The sequence below is a fragment of the Cebus imitator genome, unplaced genomic scaffold (assembly GCF_001604975.1).
Source record: "Cebus imitator isolate Cc_AM_T3 unplaced genomic scaffold, Cebus_imitator-1.0 Scaffold254, whole genome shotgun sequence".
Classification (NCBI taxonomy): Eukaryota; Metazoa; Chordata; class Mammalia; order Primates; family Cebidae; genus Cebus; species Cebus imitator.
Window position 1 is genome coordinate 1,654,959 of NW_016107569.1, and position 6,258 is coordinate 1,661,216.

At 48.2% G+C, this 6,258-nt stretch overlaps 1 protein-coding gene across 2 annotated transcripts in view; it reads right to left on the reverse strand.

The window, feature by feature from the left end:
* Positions 1-242: 242 nt before the first annotated feature.
* The window catches only part of NCS1 (neuronal calcium sensor 1), a 63,956-nt gene continuing 57,940 nt past the window's right edge, over positions 243-6,258 (reverse strand). For both annotated transcript variants that reach the window (XM_017499087.2, XM_037728049.1), the window contains exon 8: positions 243-1,074. The gene's annotated coding sequence lies outside the window, so the exon portion shown is untranslated. The remainder of the gene's footprint in view (positions 1,075-6,258) is intronic.

Consider the following 6,258-nt stretch of genomic DNA (forward strand, 5'->3'; position numbering starts at 1 on the left):
TGCTTTCCATGCTGCGGCAAACACCAAAGCAAGGGCTGAGACACTGAAGAGGTCCCCTGTTCATCCTCACAAAAATATGTTCCGGACTCAGAGGAGAACAAGGATGAGGGGACGGAGGCAGCAGGGAAAAGGGGTTTGGCAGGAGGCATCGGGCTGGAGGGAACAGTGCATTAGCCATTTAGGAATTTCCACCTCTTCCCCTCTCCAAAAAATCAAGCACAGTATCCGAAAAAAAAAAAAAAAAAAAAAAAAAAGGACTTTTTTTTTTGGCTTCTTGGCCGCTGCAGGCCACCATCCTCCCAAGTCAGTGTGGGCAGGTGGGTCAGGGCGTGCACATGTAAACGGTGGCCCCCAGCCCTGGGAGCTGAGGACACACGAGGCAGCAGCAACAGTTAACAACCAATAAATAAAAGATATCAATTATATATGTATATATAAAAAAAAAAAAACCTCACTTTCCCCACAAAAAGCACAATACTGTTGTCACAAAAAAACCATCATCCTCATAATGAATCATCCTAGCCACGCAGGTGGTGCTGCTAAAAGATGGGACGACAAAGAACGTGGACCAGGCAGAACCCCCCAACACCCCCGGCCCGCCCACAGCCTCTCTGGCTGCCGAGGGGCGAGGGACAGGGGCCAGGCAGAGTTCTCTGAGGTCCCCAGGCCTTCTCCCCATCTGTCAGTCTGTGTCTTCTAGGATAGAAGGTAGTTGCTTTTTTTTTTTCCTTTTAAAATGTCTGTTCGAAATAAAAAACAAAAGCACACGCGCAAGAGAGCGGGAGGAACGGAGACGCAGCCGGCGAGGCAGCCGAGTCCTTGGTTTTGCAGAGGGCTGTAGCCTTTTCCATTTCGCGTTGCCGTTTTCCGGACAAGCAGAGGTTGTTGGCGATTGGAGCCGGTGGCTTCAGGCGGCGGGTGGGTGCGGGGCAGGGGAGAGGAGAGCCGGGGCCTCCCGGGTCAAGGGCAGCCGGCTGTGTGTGGATGCGGAAGAAGGCTGGGTGGGCACACGGGGGTGGTGTTGGGGCTGAGGCGGCCTCATGGCACAGGAGGAGGTGAGTGGTTCCCAGGCATCTGGAAGACACAAAGAGGCGAGATGGGGTAAGATCCGGCTGCAGGGGATAGGGGCTGAGGTCCAGCCACAGAGGACTGGCACACAGGGCTGGTGGGAAGGGCGGTAGAAGGCAAGCTGGCCCTCATGCCGGAAGTCCTAAAAATGTGCATAACCTCTGAGGCACCCATTGGGTTCTGCATATGTATCCTTAATTAAATGTTCACCACAGCATCATCTGTAATAGCAGAAAGCAAAAACCAAAATGGAGGCAGAGAAAATAATCTAGGTGTCCCATATCAGGGGAGTGGTGGAATACATCAGGACACACCCACAGAATAAAACTATTTACAACGATTAAAAACAATGCATAGAATGGCCGAAAGCACATGAAACATGTTCAATATCCCGAGTCATTAGGGAAACACACATCCAAACCCCAGGGAGGGCCAGGAGTGGTGGCTTGAATCTGTAAACCCAGCACTTTGGGAGGCTGAGGCAGGAGGATCACTTGAGGCCAGGAATTCAAGACCAGCCTGGCCAACACGGTGAAACCTGGTCTCTACCAAAAATGCAAACCTCAGCCAGGCATGGTGGCACACACCTGTAATTCCAGCTTCTCAGGAGACTCGGGCAGGAGAATCACTTGAACCCGGGAGGCGGAGGTTGCAGTGAGCCAAGATTGCATCACCGCACTCCAGCCTGGACAACAGAGTGAGACCCTGTCTCAAAAAACAAAAAACAAAAAAAAAAAGAAAGAAAGAAAAACACAGTGAGGCAACCACTTCATACCCACTAGGATGGGTATCTCTTTTTTTTAATGGAAAATAAGAAGCGTTAGGCCAGGTGCGGTGGCTCACGCCTGTAATCCCAGCACTTTGGGAGGCCGAGGCAGGTGGATCACGAGGTCAAGAGATCGAGACCATCCTGGTCAAAATGGTGAAACCCCGTCTCTACTAAAAATACAAAAAATTAGCTGGGCATGGTGGCGTGTGCCTGTAATCCCAGCTACTCGGGAGGCTGAGGCAGGAGAATCGCCTGAACCCAGGAGACGGAGGTTGCAGTGAGCCGAGATCGCGCCATTGCACTCCAGCCTGGGTAACAAGAGCGAAACTCCGTCTCAGGAAAAAAAAAAAAAAAAGTGTTGGCAAGGATGTGGGGAAACTGGAAGCTTTGTCCACTGCTGCTGGGAATGCAAGATGGTGTCACTACTTTGGAGATCAGTTTAGTGGTTCCTCAAAAAGTTAAGCAGACAGTTAACCATATGACCCAGCAACTCCACTCCTAGGTATATATCCAAAGAGCCAAAGATCGATACTCAGGCCAGGTGTGATGGCTCACGCCTGTAATCCCAAGACTTTGGGAGGCCAAGGTGGGTGGATCACCTGAGGTCAGGAGTTCGAGACTACCCTGGCCAACATGGTGAAAACCTGTCTCTACTAAAAATACCAAAGTTAGCCAAGTGTGGTGGCACGTGGCTGTAGTCCCAGCTACTCAGGAGGCTGAGGCAGGAGAATCACGTGAACCCAGGAGGTGAAAGTTGCAGTGAGCCGAGATCACACCGTGTACTCCAGCCTGGGCAACAAGAGCAAGGCTCTGTCTCAAAAAAATAAAAATGAAGAAGAAAATTTAAAAGGTTTTTTTTGAGACGAGGTCCCACTTTATCACCTAGGCTAGAGTGCAGTGGTGTAATCACAGCTCACTGCAGCCTCAGCCTCCCTGGTTCAAGCAATCCTCCTGCCTCAGCTCCCCCAAGTAAATGGGACTACAGGCACATGTCACCACACCCAGCTAATTTTCGTATTTTTGGTAGAGATGGGGTTTCACCATGTTAGCCAGGCTGGTCTTGACTCTTGGGCTCACGTGATCCGCACACCTCGGCCTCCCTAAGTGCTGGGATCACAGGCGTGAGCCACGGCACATGGCCTAAATAAATTTAAGAGACCCATCAACCAATTGCAATGGGTAGACTGTATTCAGATTCTGATTTCAGTAAACAAAGTAAAAAAAAAAAAAATGGTGAGGTAACAGAAAACAGAATAGCAACTAGAGATCAGACGGTATTAAGGGATTATTGATTTTTTGGCTTTATGAAATTTTTTAAAGAATCTTTATCTTTTAGAAATACATTTTGAGCCGGGCGCGGTGGCTCAAGCCTGTAATCCCAGCACTTTGGGAGGCCGAGGCGGGTGGATCACGAGGTCAAGAGATCGAGACCATCCCGGTCAACATGGTGAAACCCCGTCTCTACTAAAAATACAAAAAATTAGCTGGGCGTGGTGGCGCGTGCCTGTAATCCCAGCTACTCAGGAGGCTGAGGCAGGAGAATTGCCTGAACCCAGGAGGCGGAGGTTGCGGTGAGCCGAGATTGCACCATTGCACTCCAGCCTGGGTAACAAGAGCAAAACTCCGTCTCAAAAAAAAAAAAAAAAGAAATACATTTTGAAATGGATTAAGTATGATGATGTCTTGAATTTGCTTCAAAATAACCAAGAGTAGGGGTGAGAGGGGGAGGGCATAGATGGCACAAGATTGGCGGGGAACTGGGGACTCGGAAGCTGAGTGATGGGTACATAGCATTATACTTTATTTTTTTTTAAAGTGACAGAGTCTCACACTGTCACCTAGGCTGGAGTACAGTGGTACAATCCTAGTTTACTGAAGCCTTGAACTCCTGGGCTCAAGTGATACTCCTGCCTCAGCTTCCTGAGTAGCTGGGACTACAGGCATGTGCCACCACACCTGGCTAATTTTTGTATTTTTTGTAGAGATGGGGGTCTCTCTATGTTCCCTAGGCTGGTCTCGAACTCCTGGCCTAAAGCAATCCTCCCACTTCAGCCTCCCAAAGCACTGGGATTACAGGTGTGAGTGACCACACCCAGCCGGCCAGCATTATACTATTCTCTCTACCACTGTGTATGAATGCTTCCATAACAGATCATTTGTGGTGGTTGTTGTTTTTGAGACAGAGTCTTGCTCTGTCACCCAGGCTGGAGTACAGTGACATGATCTCTGCTCACTGCGACCTCCACCTCCCAGGGTCAAGTGATTCTCCGGCCTCAGCCTCCCAAATGGCTGGGATTATAGGTGCCCACCACCACACTTGGTTTATTTTTGTATTTTTTGTAGAGACGGGGTTTCACCATGTTGCCCAGGCTGGTCCCGAACTCCCAACCTCCAGTGATCCACCCGTCTTGGCCTCCCAAAGTGCTGGGGTTACAGGCATGAGCCACCATGCCTGGCCCATAATGGGTAATTTTTTAATCTCTTCCCCAAATTTCCAACAACCTGAGTGTCTAACACCATAGAACTGGTTAAATTATGGCCCAGTCACGTGATGGAGCACTATGCAGCTTTGAAAAATGATGGTCTCAACATTTAATGATATGGAAAACAAGCCTCCTCTCAGTTTCTGAATAAGTCAATGACTTACATAGTAACTGAAGTGATCTAGGAATTATGAGCTATCAGGAACCTGAGAAGGCAAATAAATCATTAAAATAATAGAACACAAATTAGATATAATTACTACAGCGTAGGCACAAAGAACAGCCCTACAGGAGAAGGAAGGCCATTTCCTGGCAGAGCTAATAGAAAGGGCAAGGTCCACTCCTGTGATCCCAGCACTTCGAGAGGCTGAGGTGGGCAGATCGCGAGGTCAGGAGTTTGAGACCAGCCTGGCCAACGTGGTGAAACCCCATCTCTACTAAAAATACAAAAATTAGTCAGGCATGGTGGTGAGCACCTGTAATCCCAGGTACTTGGGAGGCTGAGGCAGAAGAATTGTTTGAACCCAGGCGGCGGAGGTTGCAGTGAGCTAAGATTGCACCATTGCACTCCAGCCTGGGAAACTCCATCTCAGAAAAGAAGATATACATATATTAACAATGGTGAGAGTTTCTTTATAAATTGGTTTTAGTTATATATTTCTGTGTGACTCCGTTTACTGAGCACTACATTTTGTAAGTGCTCAATTCTTTTTAAATCACTCTGGACACTAAAACGCTCACTGTGTTTATGTCTGGGTCATGCATAAGGGTTTTTTTAAAATAAACTTTTTAACTGAGGATTTCTCATTAAACATATTTTCTGACATCTCTTCAATAAAAAACGGTTTCTTGTAAAAAATAAAATAATAAAACACTGTAAAGCTTCAAAACACTGGCCGGGCACAGTGGCTCACACCTGTAGTTCCACCACTTTGGGAGGCTGAAGTGGGCAGATCACCTAAGGTCAGGAGTTTGAGACCAGCCTGGCCAACATGGCGAAATCCCATCTTTACTAGAAATACAAAAATTAGCCAGGTGTGGTGGCAGGTGCCTGTATTCCCAGCTACTCAGGAGGCTGAGGCAAGAGAATTGCTTGAACCTGGGAGGTGGAGGTTGCAGTGAGCTGAGATCACGCCACTGCACTCCAGCCTGGGTGACAGAGTGAGACTCTGTGTTGAAAAAAAGAAACAAAAAACAGTGTAGGCCTCCTAAACAAAATACCAACAAACCAAATTTTATAATACATGAAAAAGATAACACACCACGGCAAAGTGGAGTTTATTCTAAGAATGCAAGGTGACTTAGCATTCAAAAACCAACCTATAGCCGGGCACAGTGGCTCACACCTGTAATCTCAGCACTTTGGGAGGCCAAGGTAGGAGGATCACTTGAGGTCAAGAGTTTGAGACCAGCCTGGACAACATTAGTGAGACTCTACACTATAAAAAAATATTTTTTTAGTTAGCCAGGTATGGTGGCACATGCCTGTAGTCCCAGCTACTTGGGAGGCTGAGGGCTGAGGTGGGAGGCTTGTTTGAGCCTGGGAGGTCGAGGCTGCAGTGAGCCATGACCTGGTGGCTGGGTGACGAGTAAGACCTGTTCGCAGAAAAAAAAAGAAATAAAGAAAACGAGAAAGTGATGAATGTCACTTCCAAGACTGTGCTATAAAAGACAGTGGAGCACTTTGGGAGGCTGAAGTGGGCAGCTCATGAGGTCAGGAGTTCGAGAGACCAGCCTGACCAACATGGTGAAACCCTGATTCTACTAAAAGTATAAAAATTAGCCCAGCTATGCAGGAGGTGGTCCCAGCTACGCAGGAGGTGGTCCCAGCTACGCAGGAGGCTGAGGCAGGAGAATTGGTTGAAACTGGGAGATGGAGGTTGCAGTGAGCTGAGATCATGCCATTGCGTTCCAGCCTGGGCAACAGAGTGACGCTCT